The sequence below is a fragment of the Camelus ferus genome, chromosome 7 (assembly GCF_009834535.1).
Source record: "Camelus ferus isolate YT-003-E chromosome 7, BCGSAC_Cfer_1.0, whole genome shotgun sequence".
Taxonomy (NCBI): domain Eukaryota; kingdom Metazoa; phylum Chordata; class Mammalia; order Artiodactyla; family Camelidae; genus Camelus; species Camelus ferus.
Genome location: NC_045702.1, coordinates 74,716,134 through 74,731,826, shown reverse-complemented (window position 1 = coordinate 74,731,826; position 15,693 = coordinate 74,716,134). Strand labels below are relative to the sequence as shown.

Genomic DNA, 15,693 nt, shown 5'->3' with positions numbered 1-15,693 from the left:
TCTCAAAAACTGCTGGAAACTGTTTAGTCTGATTTTACCCTGCTTGCAGCCTCACAAGGTAGCCTGCCACCGTTTCACAGGTGCGGATAGAAGGCACAAGACTCCTGGAGAGGCAGTCATCTTTCTCATTCTCATGAAATCTAGAGATGGTCTTGCCCTTTACATCTTCCGGCTTTCCTCTTACCCTCCAGTTTGTGTTTTCTCAGCCTTCTTTGCAGACTCAGCCTCTTCTACCTGAATTATTATAGTGGCAGCACTCGGACCTCTTGTGTACCCATTTCCCTCCTCTCCAAAGCATTCTCCCAGCAATAACTAGACCTTTGCAAAATGCAAATATGAACATACCTCCTGCTCAAACTCTTCAGAGTTCACACTACTCTGGGGGCAAAAACCAAAATTCTTAACGTGACTCACCAGGGCTGAGGTGATCTGCATTTTTAACAAGATCCCTGGGTGATTAGAATGAACATTAAAGTCTAAGTACTGGGCTGTAGAACATGAATGTGACAAGATAATGCATGTCACAGGATGGCAAAGGCCAAGTGTCAAATGAAGGACACCAAAAAAGCACGTCACAGGAACCCAATTCCTCCTATCTCACTCTGTTAAGATTTACTGAGAGATGATCAAAGCCTGAAGAAAACCAAAATTGGTTTTACACACATGCCCAACTATCATAATTCCTTAGCACAGAGGGGTCTGGTGCTCTTGAAGAGAGCACCCTCGTGTGGAGTAGAGAGGAAACTTCCAGCTCCTTCTCCCGCGCGGGAAGGACGGCACCTGCGCCCCGAGGGAGCTGCCCCGCCTGTATTCACGAGGTGGTGTCTCCTTGTGCGGCGCCATTGGGTCTCCAGGCGCGCTTTTCAGCTCTTAGACCCGCAGCCAAACAGCTAGCTCGTCATTTGTGCCACCTACAGTATGCACAAAGCAAAAAACAAACAAACAAAACAAAACAAAACAGCCAGACCCTGACCAACCAACTAGAACCCCTGCTAAGTCACAAGGCCAGAGGAGAGTTTTTATATTGAAATCTTTCCTCCCCCTCACCTGCTTGGGTTTTGGCGTGCCGGCCGCGGTGCTCTCTTGCACCCTAATTGTTAGAAACAAAGCAGGCTCTTTCCCTCCCTCCTTCCTATCTTACCGTTTCCTTTTTTCTTTCCATTCTCTGTTTTTTTTTCCTTATATTCCCTTCTCCTAAATAGTCTGTTATGCTGCATTACTTCATAAAAAACGAAAGCTGTTCTGTAAATTCTGACTGGAATGCCTGGAAAAGAATGTCGTGTTTCGCTCTGCTGCACGATGGTCAATATTTGCAAGAGAAGCGGGAATCCTGGGCAGCTCCCCAGGGCTTTCAAAAGAAACTCGCACACCGTCATTCAGCATGACAATGTTCCTGTGTCAACGTGAGTCTCCACGATGACTGCATTAGAAAATGTGTTCGGGTGTTTTTATTTTTAAAAAAATAGTAATAATAGTAAGCAGTGTTTCCCCCATGAATACTCTCGTTTATTGTGTTTGCTCCACGAATCCCATCTTGAGGAGTCCGTGGGCCGCGGGAGACGAACGCGGGTGTCACTGGCGTAGCTTTGGGGGGCTGGACGGGCCGCCGGCGTTCCTTATCAGCACACCTTAGAAGGTGGAGAAGTTTCGAGAAGAGGCCTGGGGCCGCAGGGGTCGCGCGGCGCGGGGCGGGGCGGGGCGGGGCGGGGCTCGCGTTACGCGGCGCGCCGGGCGCGGCGCCTCCACAGACGGTCGGGGAGGCAGCGGCGCGGCGTCGAGGCGGCGGCGGCTCCGGAGCGCGGCGGGGCGGCGGCTCCGCCCAGGGCAGCGCCGGGCAGCGCCGGCCGGTGAGTGCGCGCGGGCCGGGGACGCGGCCGGGGCCTGGCCGGCGGGGACTAACGGGGCTCTGGGCGCCGCCGCGTCTCCTGGCGGCTCTAGCCCCGCTGTCTCGCGGGCTGTCTGTGCCTCTCCCCAAACTCCTGTCCTGAAAGGAGTGCGGCGCTTGACGTGCCCACGCCCCGCCGGCCCGCTGAGCCCTGACAGGATGAAGTCTGAAGTTGCGCCTTCCTTTGCAGGCCTCCCCTACGGCCTCGGGGCCTGCCGCGGCCGCACAGATGTTTTTACTAGACGTTTGCTTCACTTTGGTTCTCACCCAGCCCTTTGCTATTTACAGTTTTGTTTGCCTGACTCGTCAGGCGCCCGAAACACCCTCAGCCGCGCGGGCTGTGCGCGGCGTCCAGACCCTGCTTAGCTCCGGCCCGCTGGTGCCCCGGCCCCGGGGGGGTTGCCCTTCGCCTCCCCGGGGCGCCCCGCGCCGCCCGCAGTTAAGCCACGAGCCAGGGTGGGTTCCGCCGCCTCGACGGCCCGGGTTCCCCGAGGGGAGCTGTGGGTCGGAGGCTGAGCGGCGCCCCGGAAAAGCTTGAAGCTCCGGTCTCCGGCTTCTCCATGAGTGGCGGGGTTGCTAAGAGCCCCCCTGTCCCTTAGTTGTGGGGGGCTGGGAGGGGAGGTGGCTTCCTAAAAACCCTTCTCCCTCCTAAACACTCACCGTGGTGGGTGCTCTACCGTCACAGCGGCTCTGATGTGATGGACTCTGAAAGCCCTGACCTGTACTTAATAAAACGGTTGATCAGAAGATCAGTTTGCCTGTGTTGACTGCCTCCCCGGGTGCGCACTCTGGGCCGGGGCCCACGAGGAAGCCGGCTGGAAGCCCTGCAAGGGTCTGTCAGTCGGGAGATCCGGAAGGCAGAGGTCACATAGGCCATGGGGGACGTGGGGAGATTCCTTTCCTCACCGTGATGAGGGTTGTGTATCAACCTGGGGTCTAAAGTTTGTAAAACATGAAGGGAAACGCAACAAAAAAGGTAATTTCGGGGTCGAAGATGGCCTGAGATTCAGCTTTTTCTTGTCTGAAAACTGGGAACCGTGTACATTGTTGTATAAATGTATAATTTGAGGCAGGGTTGGAAATGGAGGGGAGTTTGAAGTATGCAGTAGGCAGTATGAGCCTTTTTGAAATGAAATTTGAAATAGGTTTTGGCCAGGCAGTCCTTCTAATTACTACTGTGGTTTTTCTTTATTTCTGGAGACTTTGAGGCAGGGGACAGGTGAGGAGAGAGAAATTCAAACTAGTTTGCATTAGAAAGATACTGAGGGTGAAGAATTTCTAGGTAAGGTTGCTATGGCTGATATCTTAAGTGCACTGCTGGAAAGCATTCTAGTCTGTTAAGTAACACCTGAAGCCCCAGTTCTGTTATGTAGCATTTCTTCTCTCTTTAACTGCTCTGAAACTATACAGAGTTACACGTTCCTCATTAATTTATGAGCGATACCAAAAGAATTCACTCAGTCCAACAAGTATTTGAGGGCCTTTCCTGTCTGAGGCACTTTGCTGAGAACTGCAGGAGACTGGACGACAGAGGAATTTTCCGATTAAAACAACAGCAACAACAGTGGACTGACTTGTAAAGCGTAGATGCAGGGGTGCGCTGCCTGTTCAAGTTAAAGTCAAAAATAGTTGGGCTTTCACTCAGTCTAAATGCCATGTGTGGGCCCTGATATCCTAATCATTTAGTAATTTTTCTACCATTGCATGTAGTCTGCATTTTAGTAATTCCGAAGTACAAGGTTTCCTAGAAAATATAACTAAATAAGAAAGTAATTCTGTTTTCCCTAGAAAACAGAATTACTGTTTGCATTACCACTGAGTTAATGAAGGCAAAATCAACAAAAATTAGGAGATAATGATTTTCCGTCCTTTGGTTTCAAACTAGTGAAATATTGCACAAAAGAAGACGAAGTCAACATGGATAAATTTAATCCTCTGGTACTTCCCAAACTATGTCTTATCTAAGTCTGTCTTTTGAAGGCTAGATCCAGTTTCGTGCACTCTTTCAGTCCTTCTTTTGGAAGATTGTTGCAGTGGCCAATTTCATAAAATCTTTCATTGTAAATACGAGAAGACATCAACATCAACATCATCATCATCTCCCTAACTTTACCCTTGAAAAGTGTTGTTTTCTAAGGGACTTTTGGGAGGGGACAGGTCTTTTTTAAAATCTGGCCAAAGTTAGGGACTTTATCCCTAGGAAAAAATGCACACCCGTTCAGAATGTTGTGTGTTTTCTGGAGGATCCATGGTGCCTCGCTTCAGAACAGAGCAGTGAGTAAGTCAGAGGGTAGGTAGATGGAGGGAAGTGGAAATGAAACAAGGATGTGGGTAAATCCACGAGCTGTGGATATAATTTAATTAACTTTCAAGTGGAATCAATACCTGGCCTTGTTAGTACGTGTTCTGTGAATGGGAAGTAATAATTGTATTATTTGTAAAAGACTAAAGATGAGTTAGTCCTATTACTTTTTAGTTGATTGAGATCAGCTTTTGTCGTGAGCATATGAATCTCATTTTTCCATTTTTCTTGTTCTTCTCAAGGAAAGAGATGACTTCTCCCAGCACTGAGGCCTCATTCGGGACAGTTTCTCACACACCAACTTCTGTAGTGTGGGAATGGTTGGGTTCAGAATTTGAGCTTGCTCGCTCTCTCACAGATACACGTACTGGTAGTTCACCTTTGGGAAGGAGATACAGATAATTATATTACATAGTTATCTAGTCAGTGTAAACCACTGTGATAGCAGTAGTCGTGTCTTGGGAGAGAGCTGATTGGTATTAGGAGTAAGCAAACAGCACTAAGAATATTTTGGATATGACTTCTTTTTAAGAACAAACCAGAACCCCTGGACTGACTTTCCTTCTTCTGTTCCCAGGGCCAAGGCGCGAGCTGTCCCTCCTCCAGCTCTCAGCCCCACTGAGCCCAGTGTCACTGAACCGCACCCAACCTCCATCTGGGGACCCTGTCCCCTGCTCCTTGTGTTGCACGTTGGATCTGGGTAAGTAGAGGAACTGGTGAAATGGGAGAGTGAGTCATAGGTAGTGATGGATTTACCTGGATGGCAGGATTCTTCATTTCTGGAGGCCTGCACTCCCAGCACTTCTGGGGAGAAAAGGTTAAGAGAGAGAACAGCAGGGCCAGCCCAGCTCACTCCCTCCTTTTAACTTGAATCAGGACTAACCTAACTGATCCTTCGATGTGAACCAGTTTTGACTTACCTTATTTTTGAGTGACAACTAGGTGGCTGGTCACACCCTAGAATGTCATTGATAGACATTAATGGGATTAGTAAATCAGTGGAGATTGTGATTTTAATCCAAGCCGTGCCCTTAACTAGGTATGTGATCTTCGGCAAGTAACCAGTCAATTAAATTCTCTGGGCCTTAATTTTTCTGTGTATAAAATGAGGGTGTCATATGGGATCAGTGGTTCTCAGCTACTACTGTGTGGTTCTATGCATTTGGATCACCTGGAGAGTTTATTTTAAATATGTATGTACATTAGGTCAGAGATTCTGATTTATTGGACTGGGGCAGGCTCAGACATTTCTATTTTTTTAAAGTACCCCCACCCCACATCCTTCAGGAAACATTAAATCCAGCCAAGATTGAGAATGACTGGGTTAAATAAATGCTAAGAACTGACTCTAAGATCGTGTCACCTAAAGACAGAAAAGCAGGCCTGTAAAATCTGTTTTATGGGTAGCTTGGCCCCGCGTCACCTACAGTCCCTGGTAACCAAGCCTAAACGTGCCTTTCTAAGAAGCATCCAAATCAAGCAGTTTAAATTTACTCCGGGAGGATGCTGTGGCTTCCCACCGCCTCAGTATTCCCACAGTGCTTCGTACATTTTGATGGACTGCATTCGCTGTAGCTCCACTCGTCTAAAATGATTAGCTGTTCCTGAAGGTCCCCAGAGATGGTTCTCTCGCTCCTCTTGGTATCCAGGTTAGTGTTTAATGGCCCCTTGAAAGTTTCTCCTAGAGGTGACCTGTGACCTTCAGGGGTTGAGGAGAAGGTGTCAGCAAGGGATAAGGATGATCACAGTGATCGTTGCTGAAATGTGAGCTTCTGTGTCCAAACTGAGATAAAAAAATGATCCTCACACCTTCTCAAGTAGGTGTATACTATTGAGTTACCAGAACTGGGATAGGAAACAAAAGAGCACATTGTTTACCTTCATCATTTGTTGAGACCTAATCTTGTTGCCATTACATTGTAAATTCTATAGATTTTCACACTTTGAACATTATTCTTAGATTTAAAAATAGAAGTTGTTAAATTGTAATCCATGAAGTTTATTTCTGTTTATCCTACTCTTATTTTCCTCCCACTGCCCTTCGTATCCCAAAACTTCTGGAAGGAAAAAAAAAAAAAGTATATGTGTGACTGTCAGGTCAGTAAAGAGAAGTGGATGTAAGTGCACAAAAGATGGAAAGGCATTAAGGAGGAAATGTAGAACAAGGGTAAGGAGGTCCATGGATTGCAAGAAGCTACACTTAATTTCTTTTCTCTCTGCTTATTGGTCTTAGAGCTGCTACATGCTGTTTAATGTTTAAGCAAATCATATTCCACCTGTGTGTTGGTAAATATGGGCTTGTGGCCCATGATCCCTGTGTGCTCCCTGCGTGAGTGGCATCTTAATGGGTGAGTTGGCAGCCTGGACGTACTCGGTCTGATCTGATCAGCACTGATCTATCCCAGGACCTGACTTAATCCTGAAGAATGTCTAAGTTTGGGGAATATTATTTTCTGGAATGGAAAGATCCTGGCACCAGAGCTCTTTACCTTTGTGTCTCAGAGGAAGTGCCCTTACGTGGTGTGAAAAATCAGATGGAGAACTGCAGACCCAGCTCAGCCCGCACCTCTCCATCCCCCTAGAGCTGGTTGTACTCACTCAGAAAAAATTCTAAGTTTGGATGCACTTCATGTTTATTGCTGAACATTGTACCCAAGGATTTACTGATATTGGGAACCTGTTGTTTTATTATTTCATAATTTATTCTTTACTTCTTAAAATGAATTAAGGTAGGAATAAATGTACTAGGAAAAGATGGTTTTTATCATCATAACTTTAAAGCTAATGAAAACCTTAATTCTTACTAAACGCCCAGTTACATGTTTCCGTGTAAGCATTGTCCTCCCACAAATCTAATTTTTGAAGATAGTATAGTCAGGGTTGTTACGGTTCTTAGGATTATCATTAGTTTGCTTTTTAATCTTTACTTCCTCAAAACAGTTAATGTTGCAAGGTAATTAGAAATGATAGCAGTTTCTTCACGAGTCCCTGTTTTATTAAACACTTAACAGCAGTCTCCAAAGCTAGCAGGGGTTTTCATTTCTTCCTTCCTTCCTTCCTCCCTTGATTCACTCATCCATTCAACAAATGTCTAATGAATTTCTGGTCTGTCCCTGTCCTCATGTAGCTCTCATTTTTGTGAAGGGAGGAGAGAAGACGGAAAATAAGTAAAATACAGTGTGGGCCAGATGGTGATACATGCTATGGAGAAAAATAAAGCTGGGAGGAGGGCAGGGAAGGAGTTGGCTGGCAATGTTTAAAATATTTAAAATTAGGTGGCCTGAGGAGATGATGCTGAGCATAGAACTGAAAGTGGTGGACAAAGTCCTGACGCTCTCTGACACGGAGGCCCTGAGGCGGGGGTGTGAACACAAAGCAGCCAGGAGGTCTGAGTGGCTGGAGCAAGAGTGATGGGGGGAAGTAGAAGGAAATGAAATCAGCAAAGAAAGGGGCGCCTGGGGGTTGGGTTTGGGAGGGTCGGGAAGGTCTTGGAGGGGCTTGTTAGTGGGATGCTTGCAAAGTGAAGTCAAAGAACAGCAGCCCTGTGGTCTCCATTTCTTCTGTTCCATCCTCTGGATGTCCCCAGTGTTCCTTTTTCTCAGCCTCTCCCCGTTCTTTCCCTTGTTCCTTCATCCCCAGGGCTGGCTCTGGGGTGGGGTTCAGTCTCCTGATCTTTGTTTTCTTGGTGCCCAGAAGATTAGACCTGCTCTTCCTTTTTGAAAAATCTGCCATTAGTCACTAAAGAATTGTCAGCACCAAAACCAGCAATCATGAGAGAAATTAATAAATGTATACAAAATACACCCTCTGTTTATACTGTAGCCCAGATATAAAGTGATTGCATTGCTGGTGGATAGTATTTGGACTGTGCGTTTTGTTGGGTCTGCACACTGTTTTATAAAAATTTGTGTTGGTATCCATCATTTAAAAATTAAGAACGTTTTTGTTAAAATACAGTTGCAAGTTCTCTTTGAAAATTGAATGTTCTGTTTTTCTGAAGCTCTGGAATAAGCAAAGCTAATCTCTGGTGGTAGAAATCAGAACTGAGGCTGCCTGACATGGGGGTGTGGCAGGGAATGAACTAGGTAGGGTCACCAGGGGAAATTCTGGATGATGAAAAGATTCTGTTTATAGTGGTCTGCAATGTATGGTAAAATGCATTGAACCATACAGTGATCTGTGCAGTTCACTCTATGTCAGTTGAACCTCAGTATGAAGAAAGTATAAGTGGAAGCCAACATTCCATGAGGGCTGGATAGCACTGACCACGTTGGGCTTACACGTGCTCTCAAGATTGGCACAGACTCACCTGGTTCACTTCAGTCACTGTCATTACCTACCTGGCCTTGTAGGTGGTATTCGTGTGTGATTCCTGCAGTAGACTCTTGGCGGTTTAGGTTTCAATGAGGAACAAATCTGAAAGGGCCTGACGTGTTTAATTGGTGGTAGAGAATTTAGTACCTGCCTCCTAGGGTTGTATGTGAAGCATGGAACCAAAACATAAACCTGAAAGCTTAGATCAGTCAAGCAGCTCACCTGCATCCATCTCACCATTCGTGGAATTCTCAAATCTGGGTCCTCAGAGGTCTCCGAACGTGACTCTCCCTTTTCCTCTCAAATGTAAGGTCTCCTGTGTTTGCAGACTCCTCCTCTGAGAGGATAACTTTCGCTCCTATTATCAGCACTTTAAACTTACTTTTATCATGTTTGTTATGAAAATAATAGTGTCTACTGAGGAAATCCTAGAAAGTACAGACAAAAAGGAAATTAAAATTATCCACAGTTCCACACATAACCTGTTTTCCATTTTGTGGGAAGTGCTTTCAAATTCTTCTGCATACATCTGTATGTTTTATATTAAAAATGTGTTTGCTAGATAAAGTTTAGCACACAGCCACCCAGTTTGCAAAATGAAAAAATAATAGCAAGTTAAAGATTAAAGGATGACAGACAAAACCCACATTTGCCTTTCCTCTATCCTGTAACTCTTTATAAGTGCCTGTGATGTTGTACACATAATAGGAAGAACTCTGAAGAGAATGAGATGGCTGAATGTTTGGAGGCAAGTTACTGATGAAACAGAACCAAGAGTTGGTGCAAGAAGGACTACCATGGAAGGGAGAGTGACCTTCCAGAAGGAAGCTCTGGACATGGAGTCAGCAAGGACAGGAGCAGGCATGAGCAGGGGGGCCTGAAAGTAGAGAGACTGACGGAAAGTCTTTATGGATTAGTTAAAGTGAACCAGTGATTCTAATATGAGTTTGGCATCGTAGAATAAATCTTTTCTCTTTCTGGCTTTTGGAAAGAGTACGCCCTCGCCTGCAGGCCAGCTCTTGACTCCTCATCCTAAAGTCAGGCTAGACAGCTAAGAGCCTACGCTGCTGTACAAACCTCCTGATTACCATTTCACTCAGGGAAGGACCCCCTCCTGGAAACACTTGTATACATGATAGTAAAGTGACCCCAATTAACCAGAAAAGTTAATGAAGTCTTTAATTTATTTAAAATACATATATAAAACAAGAATAACCTGACATATGAAGGAGCATTAAAAAAAACACCACCATCACCACCACCAAAACTGAGGTGAGGGTATAGCTCAAATGGTAGAGTGCATGCTCAAGGTCCTGCATTCAATCCCCAGTATCGCCATTAAAAATAATAATAATAATAATAATAACAACAACATAAATAGACCTAATGACCTCCCCCAAAAAACAATTTAAAAAAATAAAAATTAAAAGACAACACTAAAATAAAGTTATTAACATCGAGGAGAGATCATTTAAAACAGCTTTAAAAAAAAAGTGAGTACTTCAAAAGTGATTCAATAGATATTGTTTCCATACAACAAAAATAGAATTCTGTAGAGAGAGTAATAATCAGAAATTTCAGAAGAAGCATTCATAGATAATGTCTAAATATGATAAATCAAAAGATAGCCATATAATTACATTACTTAGAGTGGTAGTTCTCAGTCCTAGAGGAGATTTGGGAAAGTATCCTGGTGGCTAGAGGGTGCTACGAACATTTAGTGTCGGGGACACATGCTAAATGCAAAGCACAGTTCCATACAAGTCCCACGCAAAATACTAACAGCACTCTTCTTGAGAAATGCTGATTTAGAGTTAAAAATAAGCCCACCAGAAGAACTAAAAAAAAAAAACCAAAAACCAGGTTTTAAGAAAATGGTTGCTTCAGGGAATAGAGCTTGAGTTGGGGAGAAGAGGAGTGGAAAACTTTATTTTTGTGATTCATCGCCCTTCCATAATACTTGAATTTTTATCATGTCTGTATTATTTTGACCAAAGTTATTATTTGAGAAAAAAATGACTGGTAAACTAGTAGATTCTTCTTCCATTTTCACTTAAAGTGGAGAACTTTTTCTTCTTAAAATATCTGTCATTCAAATGTAAGCACCAATATGAATTATTGAGCTTTTTACCCAAAAGAAGATTCTGGAGGAATCTTGTGAATATTGATGATCTTTCATGTGTTCCTAGTTGGAAAATAAATCTTGTGATTTATCAACTTTAAGGAGTCACAGAAAATTAGTGCTGGAAGGGATTCAGCATCTTTAGTGGAATTGAATAATTTTTCCATGGTATGATGGTTTTGATCAGTAGTTCTGTATGGGACAAAGGAGGATGGAAATATAGTTAGATAACTGGAGCATATGGCTTCAGATTGGAAGGTGTGGGCTGCCTTGAGGTTTCTGTATGACCTTGTCCCATTCGACCTCTCTAATTTCATCCTACAGCCACCCAAAACGAAGGTTCTACCAGTGCTTCTGGTATTCCGTGAACATGTCCTATTAAATCCACCTTTCACTTCTCTGTGCAGAATCACATCCCCTCACTTTTTGCCTTCTTCCCTTCACTCAAGACCATGCTCTATAGGCAATGAATCACAAGTGGGAATATATGCCTATGATTAATACAACTTAAAGTTAGATAAACATTTTGACATGGTTAATCTGATTCACAGCTAATGAGGCAGCATTGCAGAAGGGCATGGTTTCTGCAGTGGGCAGCTGTAAATTCCAGTCCTGGCTGCTACTACTTCACCGGAGCCTCAGACACTTCATCTGAAAAATACAGCTAATTCTTACTTCACATGCAGACTGTGATTCTTCAATTGTACAGTCTCAGTAAATATGAGCTGCTATAATTATGTTTAACTGTTATTGTGTGTCAATAACAAACTCACACAAATGTCTATCATTCATAATATTTTAAATCAATTTGTAGTTTTTATGTACTCACTCTGTAAGTTACCCAGTAGTTAAAATGAGCACTTACTGTTTAAATATGAACTACATTTTATCACTGTTACCAACATAAACTCACAGATCAAAAAACAAAATCACATGTATGATAGAGAGCAGAAAATTTGAAGTAGCCTAAGTGTCTAATAATAAAGAAGATGATTAACAAAATCATACAATGTATATATTAGGAAATATTATGCCATCATTAAAAATTATCTTCTGAAGTTTACTGACATGACAAAATGTTTGATACAATTTATGATATGGTTTATGATATAATGATAAAAAAAGTTAATGCAAAACTATTGAAAATATCTCAACCATGTGAATATATACATTTATAATATAAATTTATATTGTATCATTTTTGCATGGGAAAATGGAAAATTTTCAAATTTCCACGGTGCTCATATATTACTTTTATAATAAGAAATCAAAAAGTAACATGGCTTTTATATCAAAGGCCCTCGATCTCATTTCCTAAATGTTTGTATTTCCTTACAAACGATCTCTTGCTCCCATCCCGAAAACTTCTGGTTCCCTGTATGCTCCATTATTTCATATGCCCCTCCCCGCCTGTAAGAAATCCTTAAAAGGAAATAGATTGCTTCAAAGACATTATATGACAAGTTTCCTGATACATTATATGACATGTATCATAGCCTATTCATCTCTAAGTTTAGCCAACGTGTACTTTTCAGGAACATAGGAGTAGGGATGAAGTAGATTTGTATTGAATGAAAGAATAAATGGAGACCCAGGTCCTCGAGAGTTGGAGCAGTAAAAGGAAATGTGTGAGGTTCATTTAAAGGTAATAGTAATTATAAATAATAAATATTGAGTGCCTATTCTAAGTGCTTCCTAATTCCTACATTAAGCTCAAGGCAGCACTGTTAGGACTGGCCTAGCAAATTAAGGAGCATCCATGTAATAGCACTCAATGCAGCTGTTTAAAAAGCATAAAAATAAGGAAGCACTCCTGCACTGAAAAGAAGAGATCACCAAGATACAGTAAGTGAAAAAAGCAAGGTGCAGAAGGGTGTAAGTCATGCTACCACTTATGCGAAGAAAACCACATACTCACTTCTTCTGATGCATAAAATATCTCTGCAGAGACACACAGGACACTGACACCATGGTTACCTCCCAGCCACGGAATGGCACTGTAACTTCACTGTGATTCTTTTTACACGTGAGCTTTTGAGCCATGTGACTATGTTAGTGATTCAAAAGGACAATTAAATTAAAACAAAGGAAAATCATTATCTCATTTACAAATGAGCAACCTGAGGTTGAAGTAAGTTTGGTTCCTGCCCACAGTAGTAATAATAATGGTCACACTTACTGAGCTCTCACTGTGTGCCAGGCCCGGTGATAAATACTGCAGAAACATTTTCTAATTTATTTTCCCAGATCTGTAATGAGGTATTATTTTTAACTCAGTGGTAGAGCTGAAGAATCTGGAAGAATCATATAACTTATTTTCCAATCCAGGACATTTTGGAAATAATTACTCTGGGACGGCAAGCCTAAGCTGGGACTTCTGGTCGCCCTAGATAGAGAGGTCAAGTAACTTGCTAGATGTCCTAGCAAGAGGACAGAACCAGGACTGAACTTAGGTCTGTGTGATTCCACAACCTGTGCTCCTCACTGCCATTTACAGATGAGAAAATGAAGGCTTGCAAAAAACACATTCCTATTAAGTGCCAGTTCCAGCCGCCAAACACAGTCCCTCTGACCCCAAAGCCTACCATGAGGTGTTGCCTGTCCGGATACTAATCTGAGAATCCTTTGACAGAAGAATTTAAGGGGACGGGGAAAAATACAAAAGAAGAAGGAAAGAATGGGAAGAGCTTCCCCCTACCCCACCCAAACTCAAATACACCCAGAGAGCCCCCTGTCTGCAAGTGTCTGGGAGCCTGCTGCGTGCCGCTGTGTGCTAGGTATTCAGACAATGGCCTTGCCCTCCAGAGCTTAGAGTCTACGTTCAGGACCAGACTGCATGGATTGTAGGGTCTTTGGCTTTTTCTACTATTGAGCCACTTCAATTAATGGTTGTTAATATGGAAAAGCAGGGAATTTCTCTTGGTAATGCTAAGAGTTCCAGGAGTGTAAGCTAAGAGTTCCAGCTTTTTCACATTGCTTTCAGGAAAAGGCTGGTAACGTCATAAGTTAAAAAAAAATTTCTGAACTATATTTTTTTTCTGGACTGTAGTCTCATTCCATGAGAGTTTAAAAAAAATGCAGATTCCAGAATTACTAAATCCGAATTTCTAAAGGGCCTGGCAATTTGTGGTTTTTCACTTCTCCATGTGATTCTGATGTGCTTCCAAGTGTGGGAACTCCTGGTCTAGTTGGCCCTCTCCTGACAGTACAGAACATTTCAGACGCTTGAAATGCAGAACTTGGGCCAGACCTGACTCCAACCTCCAGTTTGGAGCATCTTCCACAAAGCCATAGTGAATCTCGCTTATTGGCAAGCAACTAATTCTTGCTTTTAGTTTGAAGTTTAAAATGTTGCTGTTGTTACCAATAAAAATGTGATTTTTATTTATAAATATCTGTGCCTTTTAAATTTGATGCCTACTTTGAATAGGAAACAAGGTTGGTATTTTGAGAATATTTTTGGATAAGTCAAGTGAGTGTAGTTGAGTCCATTTTCTCACTTACACAGTGAAGGAATTGGTGATCTCCAAGACTACTTTCAGATCTAGAAATCCATGGTGAATGTTGCCCTAAACTCTTTTCAAATTCCTTCTTTCATAGCAGTGGAAAACAGGGCTTGAATCTCTACATCAGTTAGTTTGCTTTTCCGTCATTAGTATTTTTTTGGAGAACTGGCCAGGAGACTTGTCCCTTTGGGCTGAGAAGTGACTTTTCTCATGTGAGGGTTTATATAATTAGTTTTACAACTTGGTGATTTATAATTGCAATCAGCACCATGGAAGCTCATTATCTGTCAGATAAGAGTCTGGTCATTTGATCTCCAGTGTTGGTCCCTTGGTTACTTTGCCTCTCTTCTTCTGATAAGGTGGTTATTGATAGCTGTCAGGGCTTTAATTATTTAATCATTGTGATGAGCGTTAAAAGGTCCCCAAAAGGACAGCCCTTCAGTCTAACATCCTCTCCTCCTTTACTTCCCACAGTCCTTACCTTTCCCAGTTGAGACATCTCTGAACTGCCAAAAAACATTTCAGGGAGGACACAGATTATAGCCATGGTCCTAAATCCTCAAAAATATTTGAGAATCCTCTCTTTTCTCTGTCTCCTCCTGACATACAGAGAGTTATGTTTGCCAGATTTAGCAAAGAAAAATATACCCAGTAAATTTCGGATAAAGAATAAAATTTTAATATAAGTATGCCCCATGCAAAATTTGGAACATACACAAACTAACCAATTATTTATTGCTTCTCTGTCATTCAAATTTAACTGAACATCCTGTATTTTATTTGGCAACCCTGCAGAGAGTGCATACCCTAAATGCTTTCCTAAGTCCATCTAATATTTTGAGATCTAAATTTCTTTGATATTCGCTCCTAATTTAAACCTTGCAGGGACCGTTGGTAACAACGAAGGCTGTGGTTTTATTTAGCATTTGCATGAAGTGTAGTGGCTGCTGCACTGCCCACCTACACACAACTCCCTTTTGTGGTGAGAATATAAGAATAGAAACACTTTGCTGGAGAAACCTAAGCTAGATAATTTTCTGTTTTGTAAGCTTATTACGTATTTCAAAGATACAAGCAAAGGCAGTGATATAATGCATTCCACACAATTCATTTACACCCTATTCAGTTTTCTTCATTTTGTTTGGTTGGGTCGGTAGGTGTGGGTGTGTATATTGTTATCCCCTGAGTCGGTGGTTTTGAACCTTGGCTGTGCATTAGAATCACCTAGAGAGGTTTTTTTTTTTAATTGAAGTGCAGTCAGTTATAATATATCAATTTCTGGTGTACAGCACAATGTCCCAGTCATATATATACATACATATATCCCTTTTCATATTCTTTTCCATTTAAAGTTATTAGAAGATATTTGAACATAGTTCCCTGTGCTATATAGTATGAATTTATTGTTTATCTGTTTTATATATATTAGTATCTGCAAATCTCAAACTCCCAATTTATCCCTTCCTGCCCCCTTCACCCACTGGTAACCATAAGTTTGTTTTCTATGTCTATGAGTCTGTTTCTGTTTTGTAAATAAGTTTGTCCTTTTTTTTAGATTCCACAT

The 15,693-nt window shown here is 42.4% G+C and overlaps 1 protein-coding gene across 6 annotated transcripts in view; it reads left to right on the top strand.

Annotated features, from left to right (window-relative positions):
* The first annotated feature begins 1,786 nt into the window (after positions 1-1,786).
* Positions 1,787-15,693, top strand: part of SLC26A5 (solute carrier family 26 member 5) — a 52,284-nt gene continuing 38,377 nt past the window's right edge. For all 6 annotated transcript variants that reach the window (XM_032484165.1, XM_032484166.1, XM_032484167.1 and 3 more), the window contains exons 1-2: positions 1,787-1,847; positions 4,765-4,887. The gene's annotated coding sequence lies outside the window, so the exon portion shown is untranslated. The remainder of the gene's footprint in view (positions 1,848-4,764; positions 4,888-15,693) is intronic.